The sequence below is a fragment of the Pinus tabuliformis genome, chromosome J, assembly GCF_031772625.1.
Source record: "Pinus tabuliformis cultivar Carrire ecotype Pingquan chromosome J, CPIR1, whole genome shotgun sequence".
Taxonomy (NCBI): domain Eukaryota; kingdom Viridiplantae; phylum Streptophyta; class Pinopsida; order Pinales; family Pinaceae; genus Pinus; species Pinus tabuliformis.
Window position 1 is genome coordinate 1,383,319,297 of NC_142295.1, and position 15,812 is coordinate 1,383,335,108.

The window sequence follows — 15,812 nt, forward strand, 5'->3', positions numbered from 1 at the left end:
CAGATCTGACATGCATCAGTTATTTATGAGTGAATAATCAGTTAACTGGTTGAACACATGAAGAAACACCCCACTTTTTGACTCCCTACTAGCTCCTACATTAGTTGGAACTAGCTTAACTAAATTTAACTCAATTAAATTGAATTAATTAACTACAACTCAAAATAAACTCAATCAGGGCTCTTATAAAGAAGGATACACCTCAACTCAAATTCCCAAATCCACCTGATTTAACTTGAGAAGTTGAGGCAGAGGAATTGCAATCTGGGCAAAGAAATTCAAAAAATCTTGTAAAAGCAGTGTTTGAATCAGGTTCTTGATGGTGGAAATGGATTCAGCACCATCAAAAAATGTCTAAGACACCTAAAATTTTAAAGTTTAACAACACTATAACTTGGATTTACAAGGACATTTTCACTTCAGCAACGTCTGATTAAACTTGAATTTATGCAAAATAAAACAGCTTGTAAAACCTTAACCGATACCACAATCGTGCATACCAGTAACAGTTAAAAGGATGTCCTTATTGTAGGCAGTACAGAGATTACATTGAAAACACAAATTCTATCGTTGTAAAAAATGCTCCAAAACAATAAAATAGAAACAGAAGACGTGTGAGAGTCTACAAAAATAACTGAAACTCGTTACCATCGCTAATAAAACCGCTGTCATCAGTAACCCTCTTCAAAGCAGAAAAATCGAAGTCTACCCTCTTCCGGGACCTTAGAGGTTTGCTTTTTCTTTTCACAGATATATATAGTGGTTCATGGAAGCAAGATCAAAAGGAAGTCTTAAACGACAAAGTAAGAGGGACTTTGTAAACCCTCCTTATAACATTAAGAGATTTCTGTAAGCTCTCCAACATATCGAGCATAAAAGATCTGCAACAAAAGGTCTAGGGCTTCATCAATGATCAATGCTTCAAAGTTATAAACGACTCTATGTAGAAGAATTATAAAAGACTAAATTACAGATGCAGGGTTTTTGGAACTCTCAAAGATGAAAGTGCAAATATTGTTAAATCCACTGGTAAGAATTCCTCAACCTGCAAAGAACACAACAATGATGAGCAAATGAAATTGCAAAAATAAATTGAGAGTAATTATCAAATGCCAAAGAAGAGGGAAATGGAGCAAATCAAAGGTCTGATTCCCTCAAAGAAAAACGCTGCAACCCCATTTGCAAATGGTAAGGCCTTCGGACATTTCAATGCGCAAAAAACTGAACCCTTCTTTTTCCAGCTCATAATTCAGAAAAATACTCAACTTCTTCCATTTTAATACACAAAATCTTTTAATACACAAAATCAAGACATATAACAAATGAACACCATATAGCCCTAACCTGTTGATTTGAAATACATGAGTCTTCCAGATCGATGGTAGTCTTCCACTGAAATTATAAGTTCAAATAAATGTTTGAGGCATTCAATCTTCTACATAAACTCACAAACAAACCATACAAAAAGTTGAAATGTGAAGGATCTAAGATTTTTACCTTTCAGAGGACATTTTCACTTCAGGAACCTCTCATTAAACTTGAACCCTTCTTTTTCCAGCTCATAATTCAGAAAAATACTCAACTTCTTCCATTTTAATACACAAAATCTTTTAATACACAAAATCAAGACATATAACAAATGAACACCATATAGCCCTAACCTGTTGATTCGAAATACACGAGTCTTCCAGATCGATGGTAGTCTTCCACTGAAATTATAAGTTCAAATAAATGTTTGAGGCATTCAATCTTCTACATAAACTCACAAACAAACCATACAAAAAGTTGAAATGTGAAGGATCTAAGATTTTTACCTTTCAGAGGACATTTTCACTTCAGGAACCTCTCATTAAACTTGAATTTATCAATAAGGTAAAAAATTGTTGGCTAAAGTTTTCCAAACCATTAGCGAGATCTAAACAAGGAAGACAGGGAAGTCACTTTAAATGTAAAAGTCAATATTTAATTGCACACATAATCTCATGCCAACTGAATCGAGATATTTAATTGCACTACTAGTTTTCCAGAAGATTTGTGTTTGTTGTTTTCAGGTTTTTCAAGAAGTACCCCCAATATCGATGAAGGGCTACAACAACATCTAAGTTTTGGTTCCAAAATCGTCGTGCACAAATGAAGGTATCCAAAACAAAAAGTCACACAGAAATATGTCTTTTTCTTTCTCTTTGATTTCACTAATCTACTAACTCTTGGAATGGCCGGGTTCATCAAGATCAACATGATAATGCAACACTGAGGGGGAAACAAAAGAATGGAAATCAAGAACCGATCTATCAAAGAAGCTTTGGTGAACTGAACCTGTTACAATTGTGGAGGACCTACAGAGATGCCTTTTGAGGAGCGAAAACTGCGGCTGGAGAACGCACAATTAAAAAATGAGGTTTGTTTCCAGTTCCACTACCCCTCAAATTTAATTTGTTGGCCTTGAAATGTTAATATTGAAGGGGAATTTGGTAATTCAACTGATGCATTTCAAGTTTCAAACTATTTCATTCATTCAAAAACTTTATTGTTTTAGGGTACTAATATGAAGTTGGCGTGCCCTTTTCAAATTTTTCATTGTCATTAGTAATTAGTTTTTTTTCATCATGCTAAAATGAAATTGATCCTGCTAAGCACTCAAGCAGCCTCCTCCCAGCTAGTGTCGCATGACATTGTTTTCAATCAATCCCTACAGTGATAATTTTACTTTAAAAAGGTGCTTTTGGTTTGTTAGCTGTCCAATTTTATTATAATGTGTTAGTGGGTGATATACTACTTTTGTGTGTTTGAGAAATTGGACAAATAATAGTGTTTCCATTTCTTGATTGTGTAGCCAGAGAGATTTTTTCACAAATTGTGGGAGACTATTCCCATAAATGGCATCACTTTTTATGAGTTTCACACTTGATAGCTCAGGTGTTAACAATCTTGATAGCATGCATTTAACTATAAATCTCACTTCTGATTTCTAGCAACATGGGATTTCAAGTGGGATCAACAAATCCTCTACAGCAGGACCTGCCATTACAACCATGAAGGAGTTCATCAAAATTGATCGAATGGAACACACTCTCTAGCTCTCAAGTTCCATGACCATAACATAAACACTAAAAGATTAAGAATATTTTCGTGAATTTCGGAGAGTCCTTGGCCCAAAACTGGTGGGGTACAGAACCAAGCAAACAAACATGTTGGCATTGTATCTCCACCAAATCCATGTTATTCATAAGCATGGTGCCAACATGTATGCTTGCCTCAGTCGGTATCCCAATAGTTTTGGGCCAATGACCCTTGGGACTTGACGAAAATAATCATCATGGTTGAGTGTTTCCTTTATCCCATCATTAGGACTTGAGATATATAAGCGGTTTCATTTAAGCAATTTTGATGAGTTATTTCATGGATGCCATGGTAAGTCGAGTTCTAAAGGATTTGTTGATCCCTCTTAGAATTTATGCTCGACCTGTAACATTTGCAAAAATCCCATACAGGAAATCAAAAGTGGGATTTATAATGGAATGTCCATTACCAAGCTCATTGGTGCCAAACCTACTAGCTCTTAGACTCAGAGAAACATCATGTGAAGGAGAAAGTGATGTCATTCTGATTCCCTCAAAGAAAAACGTTGCAACTGCATTTGCAAATGGTAAGGCCTTCGGACATTTCAGTGCGCAAAAAACCGAACCCTTATTTTTCCAGCTCATAATTCAGAAAAATATTCAACTTCTTAACCATTAGTTAATCCTTCTCAAAATGTAGCCATACTGTCCCTGGAAAAATCCGGGCAGGAAATTACAGAGGAGACACAGGCAAACCTGAGATAAAAAAAAAAACAATTTATAATCATTTTTTCAATATTAAAAAAGAAATGCGTAATAGGAAAGAAGAAAGAAGAAGATAAATAAGAAAGAAAATTGGAAAAGGAATAAGAGCACTAAAGAAAAGGAATTGCAAGGGGCTCCGACACAAAAAAGAAGCCAAAAAATTCCAATGCTCATTCCGGAAGAAAACGAGATTGCAGAACGCAAATGGCCCTAAACGACGTTTTTTTGGAAATCTACCGCCAACGATTTTGTATTTAAAATTGTTTTTTTTGCTGTAGTCCTCGGAGAGATATTTCCAACGGGTTATCATGCGCGTCAAACGGAGATAATATGACCAAGTCGCGACCCTAGGAAGTTGGTTGTCCAACTCACCCCAACGGGGCCCATAAACTCTTGGTGTTACATCTCCTTGGGTTAGGGTTTTGGTTGTTTAGGGTTTGCTCTTATTGTTCAATAATAAAAAGGCCCTTGAGCCTCATTGTAAGGCAGTTCAGAGGCATGTAGCCGCCACATCTCTTCTCAGAGATAAGCTACCATCGCCCTAGCTGGTTTATTTCCATTTCTGTTTGTAAGCATATTTCAGTATTTTACATTAATGAAATGAAGTATTATTTCCGCTGCATCTTTGTGTTTATGGTTATCTCTGTAATTTGTTGTGTTCCTATTTAAATCCGGATCAACTCCACTTTGCGGTATGTTGTCATGTTGTCATGATGTTTGTTTTAGCAGATGGTCATTGTAAATAATGCAACAAGCTATGTTATAAATCTCCATGGGCAGTGTGTTTTGTTTTCATCAGTCTTGTTGGTTATAGGTGTCATTGAACACCAAGGACGGTGTTCCCCCAAGGGTGAGAGTTCTGTAACAACCCTGGTGAAAATTCCATGTAAAAATATATAAATACCACGGATGATGGGACACTTATTCCAAGCTGAATGTTGGGCAGGACATCCTAAGGGGTGCTCATTTGGTTTTTTATGGCTAAGGAAATTGGCAAAGGCAATGGATAAGGATTTGGAAAGGAAAAAGGCATTAATTGGCACATTTATTTATGAAAATATTGAAAGTTAGGAGAAAAGGAAGGTGAAAGGTCATAGGTTGCATGTGAGGAGGAAATCGAAGGAAAATAATGGAAAATTTAGAAAATAGAGGCCTCACTAATAAAAAGGCTTCTGAGGATCAGTGGGAAACTTGGTCAGTGTAACATTTTGTCAGTTCAGTTTTGGAGCACTTTCATTATTCTCTCTCTCTCATACTCTTGGACACTTGGAGATTTCTTGGATCACTTTGGCATTGGAGCAAGAGAGGCAAAGAAGGCAAGAGAAGCAAAGATCGAGCAGGGAAAGGCGGGATCAAGCAGCTACAACATGCTCCATTGCAGGTATTGACTTGCATGTGTATTTTCCTTGCTAGATTTGGCATGCATGGGATTGCATGTGTATTTTCCTTCAACTTGAATTAACTTAGCCAACTAAGTCAAACTAACTTAGTTAGCTCATACAAGTTGTCTTGTGATGTGGAAAATTAAATCAAGATTTTTCTTGTTGCATTTTCAACATTTACTTAGTGAACACTAGTTTCCAATGTGTGCCTAGTGCCAAGTTCCAATGCATGCCAGTGTGTGCTAATGAGTGCTAGGGAGTGCTACAGAATGCCAAGGTATGTCAACGTATGCTAGGAAGTTCTAGGGAATTCCAATGTACAATGGACTGCCAAGGAATGCCAACACATGATGGTGCATCCCAAGAATGCCAAGTGCCAAGCCATCCTAATTGATGCTAGCTAGGGAGTTTCCATGGGGGATTCACTCCAAATGAACCTATGACATATCATGTGCATTCATGGCATACTAAACAATACCCCTAATTGGACTACATATTGGAAAATACCTCTAAAAATCACATTATTTAGCGTCCTACCCATATGAACCCAATACACATCCCCAATTTAAAGATCCCCTACTTTCTTTTCTTTGGTAGGTAAGCACCCATGAGGGATTTGAACCAATGACCTATCACAAGGAGTGCCTTAGTAGTGCACCCATTCACTTTCAATCCAAAACCCCGTGGGAAAAGATCCCCTACTTTCACTAGATATTGTAGGTATCCATTTTTTCATTAACATTTTTTATACCCCTTTATATTTTTCATTAACTTTGAGCTTCATTTCTTATACTTGCCAATATAAAAAACCTTTACCCCCTATATATCCCCCAATATATTAAGTCAAATTTTCCTTAATATATATCCCCCAATATCAACCCACATGGTATGGTATTTCTCCACCAGTGAAGACCCCGTGGGAGTGTCGAGGAGTGCTAGGGCAACACAACGGAGAACTAGGTTAAAATGCATGGAAATTAATGAATAAGAGGGATTCCATGGATTTCTTATGAGTTCCATGGTGTGATAGAGTTCCACAGAGTTCCAATCTATGCCAGGTATGCATAAATGTGCTAGGTGCTAAGTTGTGCCAAGTGCCAAGGAAATCTAGTGCATGCCAATACATTTTAGGGAGTGCCAAAATGTCCTAGAAAAATATTCACTTATGAAATATAATAGAAGAATACATATATACTAGTTAACTCTAAAAGTATATTCAAGGAACGCATAATCATATATAGAAAAAAATGGAGATGGTTTGTTCTTAAGCATATGTAAAATTACAATTGATAGTTAAATTGTATAACATTTTTTTTATGATATTTAGTAATGCTAATTAGAATTGTTTAATGTTTTACATCATTGGAATGACATCTTAGTCGTAACTTATTTGAAATTTTAATATTGTATGTGCACTTTGATATGATGTAATATGATTATCGTTTCATTTCATATGTTGTAATATTATATGTATAACAAAGAAATTAATTGTTGCATGAAATAAATAATGACTTTTCATTCTACATGTTTTTTTGTAGAACAAGGATCTTCCAGAAGATCTGAATGATCCTCGTCACATAGATCCAGATCATGTTGGGTCTAATACTGAGATGGTAGATTATGCTCCTGATGACTCAAATACAAATGACATCAAGGTTGATATCGATACAGATGACGATGATCATGATCATGATCACAATGGTGATGATGATGATGAGGCAATTGTTGGTAAGAGCCAGTGACATTCATGATCATATAGATTGCATCATGGATCATTTTTTGATCGAAATGGATCCAAGAATCACTCTCTCTGTCTTCAAAAAACTCAAAAATCATTCCAAATACCAAAGAAAAGCGCATAAGGAAGCCTTTCAAAACACTATCGGGAGGCAAAAACCCATGAAATCAATGAAAAAAACAAGAGTATCAGAGGCGGAACAAGTAATGCACGGTAGCCATCAGATCTGCTGATCAACGGCCCAGATTTGAGTGGTGGATCACAATCAGCAGTAACCTTCGGTAGAGATCAACGGGATCCACATAAGACTTGCGATGTGATCAGCGGATCTCAACGGGATCCACATGAGGCTTGCGACGATGATCGACAGAGACCTCTTAGGAGATGTGATGGTGACTGATGGGGTCAACGAGGACTGTTGATCAAGCGCGTAGATCGACGGCCCACATTGCAGTGCCAAATCACAATCAGCAAATGCAAAGGAGCGGGGTTTATGTGTATATGCATATATGCGACCCGATGGATTGGACCCTATAATATTGTAAGCCATATTGCGTGGATCTTCAGATCTGTCAAACACCAATTTTAATGTATTTTCATAGTTTCATTTGTTAAATGAAATGTAAAGGGGAAAGTGTCGATGTGATATGTTGGACCTGAAAGGGTACCTTAATGCATTTTCGTAGCTTTTAAATATTTATGAAACACAAAGGGACAGAGCCATTGCGATAAGCGACAACAACCAATAGGCAGACCCGATGGGAGTATAGGATGGATTTAAGGACTTTTGAAGTCCGATACATTGAGTTTTGGCGGACTTTCTCTGTGAAAATACATTTTCACTATGAAAATAGAGCGCAACTATTTCAGGAGTTGCAGAGGCCTGAGGCACTCTTATATTTCAGAATGGGTGGCCACCTCCTCTCTATGCATTAAGAAATGATTGTATAACGTTGGCAGAGGGATTCAAATCGGACAGAGGCCTGGGAGACCGAGAGATGGGAACCTGAAATGAACAAGCAGTGTTGGTTTTAAAGCCACAGACAGAGAGCACAGCAGAGAAGGCAGTATTGCAGGCAAATGCCGAGACAGAGTTAGGACAGATATAAAGAGCATTGAGGGAGTCTATGTACTCAGTTAAAACTTGAGAGGTTCAAGTAAGGCTCTCGTTATTGTATCCTATTATGTGTGAGGCTCAAATTGAGCTCACTGTTGTAAAAATAACTATGCTTGAACACATAATAGAGATGCCACCACTAAAGGCTAGACCAGGAGATGTAGCCCAGGAGTATTGGGTGGACTCCTCATTAAATTTTTTGTGTTATGTGTTGTCTATTATGTTTTGTTTACTGCTTCATTGTCTGTGCATTTCACAATATTATCGATCCATTGCATAAAATGACATAGACAAATCTGTGCACATAAGTCTGTAATACCTTATTGTTGTCTTAGATCTCATTATCAGATCACTTTTGATATATTATTATGATGCTGATTTTCATAGTTACTAGCATATGTATCATTTTCACGACCTCTCGTACCATATTATTGAGTTGTATCTTTTTTAAATGTATCATTTTGACTTATGTCCATTATTCGACATGTATCATTTTCACATGATGATCTTATCAATATTGACTTGTGAATTTTTATATATTGAAAGTGGTTGATGATTTGGATGAATATTTATTATGTATGATGGTTTTGATTTACTGCTCATGATGGATGTTGTCAAATTCACTTAAATTCTAGAAGATGATCATGTTACAATATATATATTGTTATTTTATATATACTAGATGTTGTAGATTTTATTTTGATGGATATTTAATAAGTATAATGATGTTAACTTGTATGGATGTTCATTTCCCTGAAAAATATTATAAATGTTATCCTATAAATTATTTCAAATGCATTCATATGACTTACTATACAATCATATAACTTAGTTAAGGGGCATGATATATTTAACTAATTAAATTGAAATAAAACATATTAATTTAACTTCATGCAAAATAATAATCATTTTTGGAAGAAAAAAAGGAAGCAACAATGGAAGAAAAATTGGAAGCCACACTAGAACCAAAACGGGAAGAGAAACTAGTAGTAAAACGGGAAGAAAAACTAGAAGCAAAATGGGAAGCAAAAATGAAATCTCAATTAGAAGCCAAACTAGAAGTGAATCCTAGTGCTATTCCTGACACAAATTTCAGTGCTTGGAAGCAACAATGGAAGCCCAATTGGAAGAAAAATTGGAAGCAACACTTGAAGAAAAATTGGATGGAAAACTGGAAGCCAAAATAGGAAGCAGATCCTGGCGCCAATTCTTGAAATAAACCAACACTATTCTTGTCTCTATTCTTGGAACTATTTCTAGCACTATTCTCGATGTTATTTCTTGTGCAATTCCTAGAGCAATTTCTAATGCAATTTCTGGCACAATTCTAGGTGCTATTCTGGCACTATTTTTTCGGCATTATTTTCGGTGCAAAATTTGGAACTATGATAAACATCCATGTTTGAGCCTCATTTTGCGCCGGAAAAGGTGACCAATTCATGAACTGAAATTAACTAAATTTTAGCGTTGTTTTAGGTGATATTTGCCTATTTTGTTGTAGTTCATTAATGAGAAGTTTGCTACCAGTAAGTGGCCTTCTCGAAGTATGTGTTCTAAGAACTTGTTAGAGTCGGTCTGGTCATCCCCCCGACATAGATCATTTCTCTTATTGCATTTCATTTTTAGGTGTCTCATTCAGCTCAATTATATGCATTCCACTAGGGGCATGCCATAATCTGACGAAAGTGTCTTGTCATTCATTACCCCTCATGCTTTATTATGTTGGCTCAGGTCTGTTCATCAAAATCAAGTTTTAAAATAACTTATAGTCCTTTTTTAGTCTATTAATCAACAAAGGTCATTCTAGTCATTAGGTATAGGGTTAGTCAATCTGGTCTTCAAAAATGTCTAATAATGCCAGCTGACTAATGAGGGAGGTCCTTAATAGGGTTTCATTTCCAATATTTTCATCATCATATGCTCGACTATGACTTTTCTTCAAAACTCTGTTTTAAAGAAAATTTGTCATTTCGCTTTGTAATAAATTTTCATGTAATTTTCAAAATGTTTTTCAGTTGTTGAAATCTCCAGGCACAGCCCTGGTCTTCCTTTTTCAAGACATGCTACTATCCCTACAAAAATTGCCAAAATAAAAAATCATTCAAGCCAAAAATCAAAAGGGAAACAAAAAGACAAAGTTTTATTAATTGTGGAAAAAGTGCTAAGTCAAAACATTACAAAGTGGGTTTGTGAGAAGCAAAAATCAAATCTATCACTATAATATGTTCACATGGTTTCAAAACAATCATTTTCATCTAAGAGGTCAAAGAGAGTTGAAGTTTAGTCTTGAGAGGGCCAACTTGCAAAGTTTCAAGCCAAAGCTATGTTCAAAGTCAGCGTGGCGCATAGAGCAGGAGGCACGACGTATTGGGCTAAAAAGCCTGAAATTCATTGAAATCTTCCTCCAAATTGCAAATTCTTCATTCCACAAGTAAGTAGAACCTCCATTTTCGTGTTTCATCCAAGTTTGTGCTAGGGTATGGTGGTTGATAGATGGTAATGGTTAAAACAAAAAAATCAAACCCTATCTTTTAAAATACCTCAAGGAAACTTGCTGCTAGGGTTTCAAATCACTGTTTTGTCACCAAGTTCACTCCTTCATCTCATTTTTCCCTTGTTTTCATTATTCCATAAGTTCCACTACCCTTTAAATTCATTCATCCCCTATCCCAAGTTCCCTTTCCCAAATTTCCTAATGTCCCCAAACCCTAACCCTATACAAATATCCTAACCCTATACAAAATTCCCATAACATCCCATACTTCCCTAACTAAGTCTATCCCAAAATTACCAAATTTCCCACTAGTTTTCCCCTCTCCTAACAGTCCCTTTTTTCACTGTTTTCCCCTTGGTGACAGAGATCAAGCACATCATAAAAACAATATATCGTAGTTTGACACATCAACACCTGTTTCTTCAAGCCAATTTGTCTATCAGCAGTTATGGCATCCGATTATTCATCTGATTATGAAGTGGAGATCCAAAGTGACTCTCCCATAGAGCCACATGCACCCAGGAGGCTTCATAGAGGTTGAAAACATATTCGGGAATCGCCAAGCTGCCCAAAGGAGGAGGGTGGAGTTTACTTCACTTGAGCAGGAGATCAATGCCGACCGAGAGTCTTGGCTCAAGAGAGTCAACATCCATTTAGAGGGACTTCTGGACAAGGCCGATAGAGAAAGCATTGTTGAGACATATGGCTTTCCACTAAATGGCACGGAACAAGGTCTCCAAGGCATGAATCAGGAATTTAAAGGCAAAATTAAAGAAGGCAATAAGGAAGCAAAAGAGGAAAAAGGAGCATGATCATCTTTGGATATTGGCCAAAGCCTCTATAGCCCAGCATTAAATTTGATAAAGAAGGTCCAGCCCAAATTTCAAGAAATTTGGAGCATTTTTGGCATTTTGATAAATTTTGGCACAAAAAACAGGGTTTTTCTCCCTATGCGCTGCGCCACGTGGCGCGCGCTTTTGCCAAGGAGCTCAAAATCACAAAAAGTTTACATTTTTTTATTTTTCATGAAACATCATGGTTTCTGATGCATGGCCAAGAAATTTGGGCAAATTTTGAGTCCTCGGGAGCTCAAAAACACTCAAAAAATGACCTCACTGCCCCTATTTTGACACACAAGAAGCAGTCTTGGGAGATTGAAGTTTTGGAGGGGAAAATGACATCCAAATTCAAAAATTCCATTTGGGTTGGAAAGTATATAGGTAGGGATTTCCAACAAGCACACTTGAGCTCAATTTGGACTTTAGTAAGTGCCTCAAAATCAGCTCCAAAGTGGTATAATGCATAGAGAATTAGGCGCGGCGCATAGAGGATTTTTGCCTATTTTTCGCTGTTCAACTCAGCAATTCGCTCAGTTTTGACCAGTTTTGATTCTTGATGTTATTCTTGACATTCAATGATGTAATTTGATAACCAAGATGTAATATTGGCACATTTTTACTTGTTCTAGAAGATTCATTCACCAAAAGGTGAAATGTGAGTGAATGAATCAGTTTCCTAGCATATAGGGGTAAGTTGTTTGACTACCTAGATTTTAGTTCCTTGTTTAGAATTGGTTCAAACAGCTCCTAGAATGATGAGCTCGACCCCTAGAGGCATGGGAAGGAGTTAGGCTTTTCTATATTATGTAATTTCTCAGTCATTTTCATGGTTTGACACTTGGGATTGCTTGGCACTCTATTGTACATTTCATTTCTGCAATTTTGGCAAAGGAAAGACCAGGGTTTTGTAGCACTTGTTGGGATCCATGTGGCTCTATGTTTTGATGGTGTGTTTCTCTATGTATTTGCAAGTTCATTAATGTTACTGTGTATCATTTTCCCTTCTCTTGTCTTCTGCAATTAAACAAATGAGTGATTAAGGTAGAATTCATGGACTGCTATGCTCTGCCTGGATATTTTGTTTAATTCTTCATGTTTTCATCTGTTTGAGGAGGACTCTTGAGACCTTCTTTCCCTCCTTGTCCCCTCACTGGTCTGATCCACCCATTCATTCAATCCAAAGCATCAAAACGATTGCCTTCCTTGCCCCAATTAGAACTTTGCAAAAACTGGGCCTCATCCTTGGACCCAAATTTGCCTTTCCCTTTTTCCAACAAAAAAACCCCAAAAATCAAATCAAAACTTTTCACTTCATACCTAGCCTAAAACTAGTTTGAATTTTAGTCATCTCAAGCCCCATCGATTATCTTTCGCTGAGATTGACCCAGAGAGAGCCCTCTCCTATCCTCGTAGGGCTAGCTACGAGGTTGAGCGTGGTTTTATGTGGACCTAGAACCTTGTCTTTTCAACCTGAGGCAAATCTAGGCTCTAACATAGTGGCGACCATACTGGGGAAGAAATTTTATTTTCATTGTTTGGCTTTGTAGACTACAGACGGAGCCTGAAGTTAGCCAGGTAGCCTACGAAACACTTTTGCTTTGCATTAGTGCAAGTAGATAAAAGCTACTTCAGTCAATCTCGGGTCTAGTTTTTAAACTGAACATCTGATCTAAAACGATCACCCCAGTACATGTATTGAGTTCAGCTTTGATTGTTGATGGTGGATAAAAATCAGACATAAGAAGGCTGAAATCATTCACCTGGCGACTCCATTCACTGAAAAATCCAGAAATCAATGCTTCATGGTGACTCTACTACAGGAAGATCAGTAGCTTTAAGATTTTCAAGATGGAATGGGTTGCAAGAAGATACGCTCCCATGAGCAGAGATCACATTCCAGGTTTTCCAAATAGAATTCCCAAGGTAGATTGGCAAAGGAATTTGCCTATGTTTAAAGATGATGATAGAAAGGATGCTGCTTTACATCTGGTTAGATTTCACATACATATTCGCAAGTTGAAAATTGATTTTCCTGAAGATTGCTTGATGAAGATATTCATGACCACTCTGGAAGGTGAAGCCCGATCTTGGTATGAAAGTTTGCCGCCTGCTTGTATTTACTGTTTGAAGGATTTTCATGCCATGTTCTTTGAAAGGTATAAAGAATATTATCCATCATTAAATTTAGTTCAAAACTGTTGCAAACATGCTTATAGTTTTATTGAAAGCCTTGAGAAATATTATGAAGATGATGACTTCATGGATGATGAGATCATGGAAGCCTTGTACGAGAATCCATTTCAGCAACATGAAGAGAACCTAGAGGATTCCCATCAAGATGCTCAAGAAGCCTTGCAACAGGATCAAGATCTTGGTACAATGGAAAATGATGAAAGAGAAGGTTTTATTTCAGATATGTCCATAGATGAAGAAAACAGTATGCAGGAAAGTCAAGTTTCAATTTCAGAATGTGATAAAGTCAAGTCGGCTATTTCAGATCTAGATTCAAATCGTGATGATGTAGACTACCTTGTGTTGAATCCCATGAAGGAGAGATCTACTGTTGAGATCATCTGGTATGAAGAAGACAAAGTTATTGACCAAAGCCTTCATGAGGAGGTAATCCAATCATTTCATGGAAAACAAGATGGGATCTTTGTTCAAGTAAGTGAAAAATCTTATTTTGATAACTCAGTGGTAAAGGATAATTTAGATAATTTTATTTCAATGTCATATGAAGAAGATCAGTACTATCATTCAGATTTTTCATGTTTTAAAATGTTATTTCAAGAAGACAAAACTCACTTGAGCAAAAAAAGTTAGAAAGTATTATCTCCTCTGTCTGAAGATGAGCTAGATCAACTCTTGAAAGGTCATGTTACAACCAAAGCTAAAGCAGATTTGTAGTGCACACATGGTCAAGAAAGTGTTGGTGAAGCTTCTTCCTCTTTTGAAAATGATGACGGTCTTGTAATCAGTTTTATAGATCAGCAAACAAATAATATTTTCTTTCACAAAGATGATAAGGTTGTCATGTTTGATAATCTCGAAGATTGTTTTTTGTTCAAGAATGACCTTGACCATGAAATTGAGGAATATGAGCCTGAGCGAGACAATATACTAGAATTTCTCACGGTTAAGAAATTTACAGCTAACACTCATATGGCAGAAAATTATACCTCTTTGTGCCTTCCTATCACTCAGCAACTAGTTGTTCTTTTAGATCAGAATGGAGGGAGTATTTGTATTTTTGCTGCTAGATCTCAAGATAAGCCAGTGCTTCAGGATTTTCAAGATCCCTGTGGCATTCTCCTGCAAGCATTAGAAAAGATAAATATTTCCTAGTTCATTATCATAAGCTTTGGTTTCAGTGGTTACTTTTAGTTGCCTACAGGTTCATCGTTTCGCCTGCTCGAGAAGAGTGAGAGCAAAATTTTGGTTTGTAGCCATCTGCTGCATTGGTTACATTGGAAAGCTCATTATACATGATTTTACATATTTCATTAGTATGAATGTGGTCATCATCATGATTTGAAATCTTGATGCTTTTTCCATGAGCTTTTGCCACTAAAAGATAATAAAATTTTGCCAAGGTTGTTGAACCAACCCGTTGAACATCCCTTCAAGCTGAGGGAAAAAAATTTCATCACTGTTACCCTTTAATAAGCTTTGTAAGTTCTTGTTTTAGTTAAGTCAGTCATGAGTCATTTGTGAGTCAGCATTCAGTCTTGTTGTTAAGTTAGTTTGTGTCGGTTTTCATTCATGCATTTTCGCTTGAGTTTTTGACTCCATTGCCCAATGGATGGAAGGCACTTGTCTGCTCTTCCAAAGATCTGTAGTTCTTGGCACCTCCAAGGAGCTACCATCCCCATTGGAGCCAATGTTAGAGTCGGTTTGGTCATCCCTCCATCAGAGATCATTCCTCTTATTGCATTTCATTTTTAGGTGTCTCATTCAGCTCGATTATCTGCATTCTGCTAGGGGCATGCCATAATCTGAAGGAAGGGTCTTGTCATTCATTACCCCTCATGCTTTATTATGTTGGCTCAGGTCTGTTCATCAAAATCAAGTTTTAAAATCACTTACAGTCATGTTTTAGTCTATTAATCAGCAAAGGTCATTCAATCATTAGGTATAGGGTTAGTCAATTTGGTCTTCAAAAATGTCTAATAATGCCAACTGACTAATAAGGGAGGTCCTTAATAGGTTTCCATTTCCAATATTTTCATCATCATATGCTCGACTATGAATTTTCTTCAAAACTCTGTTTTGAAGAAAATTCGTCATTTCGCTTTGTAATAAATTGTCATGTAATTTTCAAAATGTTTTTCAGTTGTTGAAATCTCCAGGTGCAGCCCTGGTCTTCCTTTGTCAAGACATGCTACTATCCATACAAAAATTGCCAAAAGAAAACATAA

At 36.8% G+C, this 15,812-nt stretch overlaps 1 long non-coding RNA gene across 5 annotated transcripts; it reads right to left on the minus strand.

The window, feature by feature from the left end:
• Positions 1–212: 212 nt before the first annotated feature.
• Positions 213–2,858, minus strand: LOC149232513 (uncharacterized). Of its 5 annotated transcripts, none has more exons than XR_016248161.1 (3): positions 1,498–2,858; positions 1,345–1,392; positions 213–881 (listed from the first exon to the last, which is right to left on the minus strand). It is a non-coding gene; the product is annotated as an uncharacterized LOC149232513 (long non-coding RNA). The 5 variants fall into 5 exon arrangements; XR_016248165.1 differs by lacking the exon at positions 213–881 and adding an exon at positions 903–1,045 and having other exon boundaries at positions 1,662–2,858; XR_016248164.1 differs by lacking the exon at positions 213–881 and adding an exon at positions 903–1,045.
• Positions 2,859–15,812: the final 12,954 nt, after the last annotated feature.